Source organism: Grammomys surdaster, unplaced genomic scaffold (assembly GCF_004785775.1).
Source record: "Grammomys surdaster isolate TR1022 unplaced genomic scaffold, NIH_TR_1.0 1087, whole genome shotgun sequence".
NCBI lineage: Eukaryota > Metazoa > Chordata > Mammalia > Rodentia > Muridae > Grammomys > Grammomys surdaster.
Window position 1 is genome coordinate 1,273,434 of NW_021605506.1, and position 10,948 is coordinate 1,284,381.

The 10,948-nt window shown below is 41.4% G+C and overlaps 1 pseudogene; it reads right to left on the bottom strand.

Moving 5' to 3' along the window:
* Window positions 1–4,265: 4,265 nt before the first annotated feature.
* On the bottom strand, window positions 4,266–7,007 carry LOC114634747 (annotated as a pseudogene).
* Window positions 7,008–10,948: the final 3,941 nt, after the last annotated feature.

Genomic DNA, 10,948 nt, shown 5'->3' on the forward strand with positions numbered 1-10,948 from the left:
CTTTGACTTCCTGCCTTGACTTCTCTTCAGTAATGAACTGGGATTGATAAGTGCAATAAGCATGAGTCCTTTCTCCCTCAAGATGATTTTTGTCCAGATATTTTATCGAAGAAACAAATGTAACTAATACATCAAGGAAGCAAGGGAGGTGACACAGATCAGCTCCTGGGCAAGACAACACAAAAAGTAGTACCAAGCTATGAACCTCAAAGGCAGAATCCTGCTGGTGCCTCTGTCCCTCCTTATCCAAGCTTGGTGTTATATTTAAGAGTTTACTGCTTGATACATATAGTATGAGTCACCTCCCTTTGTGGGGCATGCTCTTGTTTCCTGTTTCTGGATAAATGACTCAGGTAGTAAGGATCTATATTGCTTTCCATGGTTTCATGTTGTTATGGGCAGATGGGTGTTCAGAAACCACAGAAGCTGGAAATAGGGGTTGTCTGTATTATTCCAAACGCATCTGTTGTGAGACCCTAGCATGGTAGTTGATGGGAGTGAGGTCTGTGGAATATGATGAGGGCAGTGAGTGGGATCTTCTCTTCTCTCCTCCTCCTCCTCCTCCTCCTCCTCCTCCTCCTCCTCCTCCCCCCTCCTCCTCCTCCTCCTCTTCTCTGCTATCTCCTCCTCTCCTCCTATTCTCCTCTGCCCCCTCCTCTTAGCTATTCTTCTCTCTCATTTCCTGTCTCTCCCATTCTTCTCTCTTCTCTTTACTTCTCCTTTCCTTTCCCCAATCCTCTCTTATTCTTCTCTTGCCTTACTTCTCCTCTCTATCCTCCTCTCCTGTACATACTTTCTCCTCTCTGGAATATCTGTCTCTTCTTAGCTCCTGGAAGGTTTGTGTGGCAGTTGACTCTGAGGATTCTGTAAGCTTGGAGCTTGAATCCCTTCCATCTCTGTTGCTAAAGGCCCTGATCAGATTTGGTTTTCGATTAGATGAAGCTAGTGAGGTGAAGACAAATCTTACCTCTTCCAATTACCCCCTCAGAGGCATTCTTTTCATCAAACAACCTAGGTTAAGTAACTTTGATTTTATTTAATCCATGCTAGAAAGGCATTGTCTGAATAGATGTCTTACCCAATTAAGGAAAATCACTTCTTGGCAATGGTATCCAGATAGGCTCTTAGAACATAGATGGGACACTGGCTTTTTGTGAATACAAGTTGATGCTGTTGACATTTCAATTAACTTTGTTTTACTTGAGGGAATTTTCACCTTTCTGTGGTTTCTAATTATATACTCAGTTGAGTTTGTCTTGTCCCTCAAGTCTCCTGGCCCTTGACATTTACTCAGTTTTCTTGTTTTTCTACACTGTCAGGTGTGCACAATCCACAGCATGTAGGCCACAAACTGTGCAGGCAAGATAACCATAAGTGCAGTCCAACAGAGCACAGTAAAGTTACAGTGCTAGAATTTTAATGGCAAAACATTACTCACATCTGATGACAGGATGCGTTTAACATTCAGCAGCCCCAAGGAACTCTTTCTCGGCTGCCTTTAGGCAGTTTTTCCTGTTTGAAAACTACTTTGAGGAGTCCCTAGTTACATTTTTAAACATTGTCCCCAAGGACCCTGGATAAGCCACCTCTCTACTCATGAATTCCATAGAGCTGTGAATATAAGGAGTCCAAGCACCTGTCTGCAGTGTGCAAGGAAAGGTCAGTGACATACAAGGACCTCATCTAAGGGCAGATAGTGTGTTTCCAACACTGCAGCCTCAACTCAGACTTTTCTTTTCTCTCCTTTTATTTTTATTTATTTATTTATTTATTTATTATTATTATTATTTTTTTTTTTTTTGGTTTTTTGAGACAGGGTTTCTCTGTGTGGTCCTGGTTGTCCTGGAACTCACTCTGTAGACCCGGCTGGCCTCAAACTCAGAAATCCGCCTGCCTCTGCCTCCCCAGTGCTGGGATTAAAGGCATGCACCACCACTGCCCAGCTAGCTCAGACTTTTCATACATTCAAGAGGAAAATGATTCAAATGTTGACATGTGGTTTGGCACATTGTTACCCAGCAGAACCACATTGTCAGCTTGAGTAAAGGCCCTAAATCTGTTAAGGAAAAGCACGTCATGGTAATGCTTTAGACCCATGCCTTTACTTTGAGAAGGTATCTCTGTGCAAAGCTGAAGAAATCTTTTCACCCCATAACCTTAACAACTACACCCTTCATCAGAATCCAACTTATAATCTTTAGCCAATGCAAGTATTTGGATATAACTTGTCCTTGAAATAAAAAGGAAACAATGACATTCACAGCTATATTCCTGAAACATTACTATGAAAACTTAATTATTCTTGACCATAAAAATAACATGTAGGTGTTAATCCTTTAATCACAGGCCATAATGCCACCTTCTAACCTTAAAGACTGGATTTATTTGGAGAAAAAAACAAAAAATTCTCAACCCAAAGAATTGGATTTTACATCTCAAGACATCTCCCAAGTATTGTCTACAGATTACAAATCATTTTCATAGAAGATATTTTTGTACAAATTTTACATGTGTTTAGGAGTGGAACATATATCAACCCCTGGGTTTTTTTGTTTGTTTGTTTTTGTTTTTGATTTTTGTTTTTTGTTTTTCTTTGTTAACAAAGGAGCAAAGTAAGAGAGTGGGAGAAAACAGCTGTCTTTTGGATGCAACTATCTGGAAGGGAAATAGACATGAAGAGAGCAAACTACCTTCTCATTTTCTACAACAATGGTTTTTAAAAAACCCATTCAACTGTGGGTACCTCTGCAAAAGCCCACTCCTTAGCTACTAGCCAATCAAATTCACTGGGTAAGCAATTTGCTGTGCCCACTGCTGCAGCACAGACATCAGTGCTTCTGCACAGTAGGCCTAGGGCTTGCACTAAGACCAAGGTATCTTCTGTCTGTAGGTATCTGACTACCCACAACAGGGAGCCTTGCCATCTTGGAGCTGACCCCAACAAAGGTACACATCAAAACAGACAGGTCAAGCTATAGTGTTGCAAGAGGAAACAGGACCTTGTTCAATAGTTCTTTGTATTATCCTTTATTCTTGAGGGGAGTAAAGAAGCCAAACCTCCTAAGCAAAAACCACAGTATAGGTCACATACATTATAATCTCAAGCACCAGCATGAGGTTTCAGTGAAGGGAATTATAGAAACCTTAAAACACCCCAATCAAGGTTGAAGACTTCCAACTCACCCCATTTACAGACTCCCATTCACCACCCAAGCCAATCAGTTGAGGATGAAAGTAGCAGGAGCAGGAAAATAGGGAAAAGAATCAAAGTTAGCACAGAGCTGGTTTGCTTGAGAAAAACAAGTCTTCACCTCAGGCACAGCTTCTTGTGGCTAAGATACTTGTGGTCTGTGGGAGGTGTGTGACACAGAGACAGTTCTGGGAGGCTAAGTGTCATCAAGAACAGAGTGACAAGGTTTTCAAAGAATGGATATATTTGAACCTCTAGAAAGGACAGTTTAGAAGGGGCAAAACCAGGTTCCACAAGACTAGAATTTCCCACTACCTGTAAGTGCTTTCCCATCCAGACCATTCTATTCATGTGTTGACTGGAGGTCACAGCAATTCCCTTACTACCTGGTATAAAATATAATCGATCATTTCCCCCAAGCTTGTCAAACCACAATTGAGCTTCCCATTCATTTTGGTCACCAAGTGGTACTACTTATTAGTAGTCTGTAGACTCACTCCCAACTACCCCGTTGGGGGGTAAAAGCAAAACATAAAACGATTCCCCCCTAGGTTGGACCCATTGAAGTCAGAACTAAAGTAGAGTGGCTGGCAGCCTCTTGGGGATTAAAACAGCTTGAGAGACTAGAGCTACTGTTCTAAGGATGGGAAATTTATTCATGTAATGTTTGTAAATTCACAGGTGCCACATTAGGATAAGAATTAGAAGATAGAAATCTCACTTCTCCCTTGCACTTTTCTCTACTGCCTAACTGGTGTGACTGCCTCTCTGTCACTGAATTTCTGCTGAATGGAGCCCCTGGCACTAGTCACACAAGTAACTGCTTGGTATCATCAGACACTCACAACTTTCCCAAAGTGGTAGCCACATCTCAGGCTACAATGGTGATACTCTAGTTACTTCAATACTTTAAAAGGCTGCAGCAGCATGCAAAATAATTTAATTTCATTAAAATAAAAGTTTAGAAAAGTCTTCAGGAGATGGTGAGTTTATTTTGTCTTGTCTGGATAGAGGTTTGATTTGCTCTTGAATGTTCCCGGGGTGGAGACTAGGAGAAAGCACAGAGGATAGAGGACTACTCAGTGTAGTCTCCCTCATCCTCATTCTCGCCGTCCACAGACAAAGCAGCATACTCGCTTGCAGAATTGAAGTTGGAGGCTGGACTCTCCTCAGGTTGCTTTGGCTCAGGTACAGATCTGGATTCTTGATCTTTTTTGCCATCCTTCCTATCCAACTCCTTCCAGTTATCTCTGTTCCCTCCATCCCCGGGACCACGGCTGGAGTTCCCAGTTTGGCCTTTTGTGGCACTCACCCCATCAGCTTTATTTTTATCTTTCCTTGATGGTCCTTCCTCAGAGGTCTGAGCTGGAGCTACTTTCCCTCCACCACGCGTAGGAGACAGTTGCACTGTGTCTGAGCTCTGAGATCTAGCAGGAGGATTAGAGCTTCACTTTGGTGGAGAGGTTGGCATTACATTTAGAGGCTGGTCGGGTTTAGGAAGCTTAGAAGTTGAAGAGTGCCAGTCTTCTTCTTTATTGAGGGTTTCATTTTCTAGAGACTTCTCACTGTCTCTCCTTGTCTTTCTGCCAGATGTGGCCGAGGTCCCTGTCTGCGATGACTCACTTCCTGTCCTCGACCGTTCTCTTTCCTGAGTTTCTCCACTTCGCCAACTTGGGTGTCTTTCCCTGGGCGGAGGTCTAGTTTTGGCTCATTTGGCTGACGCTGCAGCTTCCCCTGCTTCTTCTGTAGCCACTCCTCGACTTCTCTTTTTCTAGCAGCTGTGTCAACAGGCTTTGCCCCTCCAAAGATAGAAGCTGCTCAGCTGGACTTGGAGGTGCTAGCAAAGTAATCATCTTCTTTAGGAGTACTCCGAGGCTTTAGATTCAGTTTGGGTCTTTGGGGTTACCTCTGTCATCGCGCCTATAATCGTCCCGAAAATAATCATCCCTGGAGCTCCATGACCGATCGTCCAGTCTGTCATATTGGTCTTCATAGCGGTCCCCACCTCCTGTGTAGTCGTCATCCCTCTGGTACCCACTTCCAAACACTCTTCTGCCACTACCTATCCTGGAGTTATAGCTTCGGTCATAGTCTCTACTGCCTCGATCATCATAGTGATCCCAGCCCCCCTAGCAGTCCATGCATGGTCCATAGTGGTCCATAGCATGGGCCTTCCCAATATCCGTCTGTCCCTATATCCATCCTGATATCGTTCTGAATCATAACGATCTCGATACTTATCTCCAAAGCTATCATCGCCTCTTCCAGGTGGGTAGTCATCAAAGCTGTCTGTGACAGGATGGGCCCTCCAGTCTGTGTCTATTTTGTCAGAATCCTGACTTCTATCTCGACCAAAAGAATGATCATCCCTGTCTTTATCCTGTGTTTGATCAGCAACATCCACTCGAATTCTCCTGTTACCTAGAGACTCTTCATTGAGACTCAGAGCACTGAGCAGGGAACCCAGGTCCTCAAATTCTGCATAGCCGAAACCTTTCAACCTATCTGGATTGCTGGGTTCACGTGGTAAGCATACAGTGCTGATATTTAATTCTCTAAAGAAATCCTTAATGGAATCTTCTGTCACATCAGATTTCCTAGGAAAGCAGTGTAGGGTGGCGACTTGGGAAGACGGCTCTGGTCAATACTGGGTTCCCAAGCAGCCTGTGGAGCAGTGGGAAGGATGGAACGGACAATTGGAGGTGCCCTGTACACATCATTGTTACTATGCCAAGTTGTTGATCCTTCCAGATCGTTTGTTTCATCAGCCGAGTTGACTGGTTTGGGGACATAGGTGCTTCCTCCACCAGTTTCCCCATCCTCAGCTAGAAAGTCCGTTAGGGAGATGGTCTTCCCCTTCTTATTCTTCTTTTTTGCTGAGGCCACTGTGTTGGGAGAGGGAGAGAGAACGCAAAGGACCCGGATGAGGCAATCACGTGATTATAGCAGGCACAACGGGCCTGGAGACATAATGCTGCCTTTTGTATTGATGAAACATCTGTAGAAGCCTTAATATACCAAATTACTGGGTGAGAGAAGAAATCTTGTGCAGCCATACAAGTGTTTCTTCTTGGAGGAAAGGAATACGGCTTGTGATTCCAAAGCCCCAGAGGCTTATCCACATCTCTAGCTGCCCAGTGAGAGTCTAGGTTTTCCTTCTTTGGCTAAGCGCTAGTCTCCATAGGTTTTCTTAACTACCTGTGCTCAAATTCTATTCTAGGAAGTTCTGCTGCCTATCTCCCCTCATCATTCCGTCCTCTGAAAATCTCCTTGTTCATTCCCCACTCTTCTTACTGGCCATCTCCCTCCATTCCTCCATTTATACTACTTTCTCCCTTGACTGCCAATAGCTATGATGGCTGATTTGACATTTAAAATTCATGTTAAGGTTAGAACAATGAAGGGGTGGGGCCTGGAGAGACAACGCAGAAGTTAAGAGTTCCTATTCTCTTACAGAGGACCTAAATTAGGTTTCCAGACTCAATGTTGGTTGGCTCCAAACCACTTCAACTCTAGCTCCAGGGCATAGAATGCCTTCTTCTGGCCTCAATGAACATACATACATACATACATACATACATACATACATACATACACTCACACTTCACACACATACATGCACACATGCCTAAGGACCCTAACATACACACTCACGAAATCAATTAAAATTTTTTTGTTTTTGTTTTTTAAGCTGGAGTTAGGAACATTCAGGAAGATAACCATGAGGGCTCTGAACTAACTAGAAGAAATATGAGACTGGGTAAACAATGAGTTTACCTCCACCTGGCTCCCAGGGAGCCTTTACTTGATGAGTCATCATTGCCCTTATTCCTAGCACTTGTCTCTACTTTGTGGGAAGTTTCATCTTTATGCATATTTCTGCATCAAATATTTTTAAATGTAATAGACTGAATTATGGATAAGGATGGTTTGTAAGATATCCTCTTCCTATTCTGAGACTTGTAAGTCCATAAACTAGAGACAGCATCTTGCCATGCTGCTCTCTTGGGTCCATTCTATATTTTGTACAGTTTACTTCCTGCTTCACTCTCATGCCTCTGCTAAAACATAAACCCTGACCTTGCTCACTCTACCAAGTCCTGATGTGAATTGTTCACTTTCAGGAGCAAAATAAACTGATATTGTCGGTAAGATCAGAAGGGACATAGGAAGAGATATTTCCTCTGCATCATAGGAGAAACCTGGAAAACTACACAAAAGTAAAAATGAGGTTGAGGAGCGAAGAACCTCTCTGTGGTATCAGTGACAAGTTGCTGAGAGAGTGCACCAGTGATTTAGTCTGTTTCTTGGATTCAGGCATTACACAGCTCCATGTTCTGGTCCTGTCCTGTACAAAACATAGGGAGAGTGATGTCAAGAAGATGTATCATCTCAGCTAGTGGCTGTCAATTTGGCCATCTCACCCCAAGAATGTGTAAAGGCTACAGAGCAAAGCAAGTGAGTAAATATAATAAAATAATAGTAACAGCAGCAGCAGCAGCAGCAGCAGCAGCAGCAGCAAGAACAACATAGCTTTCTGAATCTTTGCCTTCCTGAATGCTATTTTGTAGGTCTGTTCATCCTTGGCTGTGTCTGTACATTTGTGTGTGTTGCTAACAGAAGGCATCGATATCTCCTTTACTAAATTGCACAGGCAACATTACAGTGGGAAGAAATGAAAGATAGCTTGCAGAAATTTTTAACAGAGTTTCACAATGGATTAAACTGACTCCAACTGACTAGATAACAAACCAGAGCTACTAAGCTCTATATTTCATCAAACATTTATGGTGGTTATCCACTTTATAAGAGTGCTTTCCAACAGATGACTACTATAATACACACAGACACGCACTTGTTACTCTTACATCAGGGCCATGAAAGGGTACATAACACAAGATCACAGCATGTATTAACTTAGGTTATAAAAATTGTTTGCATGGGAAATCTAAGGTAAGTAAAGTTGATCTTTTCAATGTTTTCTTAAAATCAGGATAAATAACAGGCTGAGTACAAAGAACAGTAGCACTTATAAGTTTTCAGTGACCTCAGGCTGTCTCACTAACTCTGATTATGATGCCTAGCAAATGTTCTAGTCTCTTAATATGTAATATGTCACTGCCATGGTGCTTTGCATTAGTAACTCAACTCTAATTTCAAGAGAATGTGCATAACATCACCATTACTATTTGTACCAGAAGCTAGCAGCCAGGACACTTTTAACATCCAGTTGGCTCTCTGCATGCTTACCTATTCTAAATGTAAATGTGAAATAAAGTATGCAAACTTTAAATCATGCACATTGGCAATTTTTATTTGCATCATGAACTATTTACTTATTAAAGAAATTTATTGAAATAAGAACCATGCATTTTGTTTTGAGGTTACATGTTTCCAAGATTTTATTTACTTGTCAAAATAACAATGAGGATGGCACAGAATCTGAAAATTAAATATATATCTCAAAACAGTAAATATTTAAGAAGATAAATACCAGTAAAGTGAAAATAGAAACAGTTGTGAGCCCACAAAAGAATGGGAGTCTAGGTGCAGAAAAGAAAACTGAGATCATCCTACTGAAACTATGTAGGGTAAAAATCAAATATGTTTGATCAATTGGTTAAAGCTACAATTGATATAAGCTGATAAAAATCACTGAAATAAAATTAATATAAGCAATGTGGTAAGGAGAATTATAATTTATGTATTTACAACATATAGCATATGGTTTAACTCAGCAGAAAATAAAATAACTACTAATTTAAAAACAAGAAAACACATATATGTTTAGGTCTATTGTTGGAAGATTGTGAATCTTTTATGACAATAGATAAATAGATAGATAGATAGATAGATGATAGATAGATAGATAGATAGATAGATTAGAGATAGAGACAGAGTAGAGATAGAGATAGAGAGATAGAGATAGAGATATATCTTTTACTTTTTAATTTTATTGATTATTTTATTTATTTACATTTAAATGCTATCCTCTTTCCTAGTTTCCCTCCACAAACCTCCTATATCATCCCACCTCCCCATTCCTCTATGAGGGTGCACCCCACCTGCCTACCCTCTCATGCCTCAGTGCCCTAGCATTCCCCTACACTGGGCCTCAAGCCTCCACAGGGCCAAGGGGCACCCCATCCATTGATGATAAGGCAATCCTCTGCTACATATCCAACTAGAGCCATTGGTCACTCTTTGGTTGGTGGTTTAGTCCCTGGGAGCTTTGGGGAGTATAGTTGGTTGATATTGTTGTTCTTCCTATGGGGTTGCAAACCCCTTCAGCTCCTTCTGTCTTTGCCCTAACTTATGCACTGTGGTCCCCATGCTCAGTCCGATGTATGTTTGGCTGGCTGCATCCATATCTGTATTGGTCAGGCTCTGGCAGAGACTCTCAGGAGACAGATAAATGATCCCCCTCTCAGCAAGCACTTTTGGCATCAGCAATCGTGTCTGGATTTGGTATCTACAGATGGGATGGATCCCTAAGTGGGGTAGTCTCTGGATAACCTTTCCTTCAATCTATGTTCCACTCTGTCCCTGCAGTTGCTTTTTACAGGAAGAATTCTGAATTAATATTTTTGAGGTGAGTGGTTAGCCCCATCCCTCAATCTGGGGGATGTGCATATCCACTAGATAAGGTCTCTATAAGTTCTATCTCCCCTTTGTTGGTTATTTTGGCTAATATCCTCCCTGTTGGGTCCTGGGAATCTCTTAGGTCCCTGGCATCTGGGAGTTTCTAGTAATTACTCTAATCCTACCTTCCCTACACCCCTCCTTTCAAGTTCCTTACCCTCTGTATTCCTCCCCCATCTTCTGAATCTAAAACAGATCCCCTTTTCCCTTTTCCTCCTCTCTCCCTTCCAGAGTTCTATCTCCCTCTACTTCCACTACATCTAGAGATTATTTTCTTCCTCCTTCTGAGTAGGACTGTAGCATCCACACTTTGGTATGGTCTTCCTTCTTTTTGGGTTTCATATTGTCTGTGAGTTGTATCCTGGGTATTCCAAGCCTTTTTTTTTCTTTTTTCTTTTCTTTTCTTTTTTTTTTTTTTTTGGCTAATATCCACTTATCAGAGCGTACATGCCATGTGTGTTTTTTTTGTTCCTGAGTTACCTCACTTAGGATATTTTCAAGTTCCATCCACTTCCCTGTGAATTTCATGAAGTCATTATTTTTAATAGCTGAGTAGTACTCCATTGTATAAATGTACCACATTTTCTGTATCCATTCTTCTGTTGAAAGACATCTAGGTTGTTTCCAGATTCTTGATACTATAAATAAGGCTGCTATGAACATAGTGGAGCATGTGTCCTTGTTATATGTTGGACCATCTTTTGGGTTTATGCCAAGGAATGGTATAGCTGGGTTCTCAGGTAGAACTTCCTCACTTTTTTTTTTTTTTTGAGACGAAAGATTTTATTTTATCTTATATCTTACAATACATTATGAATGGTACTCAGGACAGGAAATCAAACAAGAACTTGGAGGCAGGCACTGAAGAAGAGATCATGAAAGAATAGAATTACTATTTGTGCAGCCTGATTTCTTATTCCAGCTGTTCAGGGATGACACTTGAAATAGTAAATCATCAGTTAAGAAAATGCTCAATCATCTTTTAGCTACTAGACAATCTGATGGAAACATTTTCTCAATTGAAGTTTCCTTTTTCAGTTTGACTACTGTTAGACTGTATTTGATAATAAAGGAAGGAAGGAAGGAAGGAAGGAAGGAAGGAAGGAAGGAAGGAAG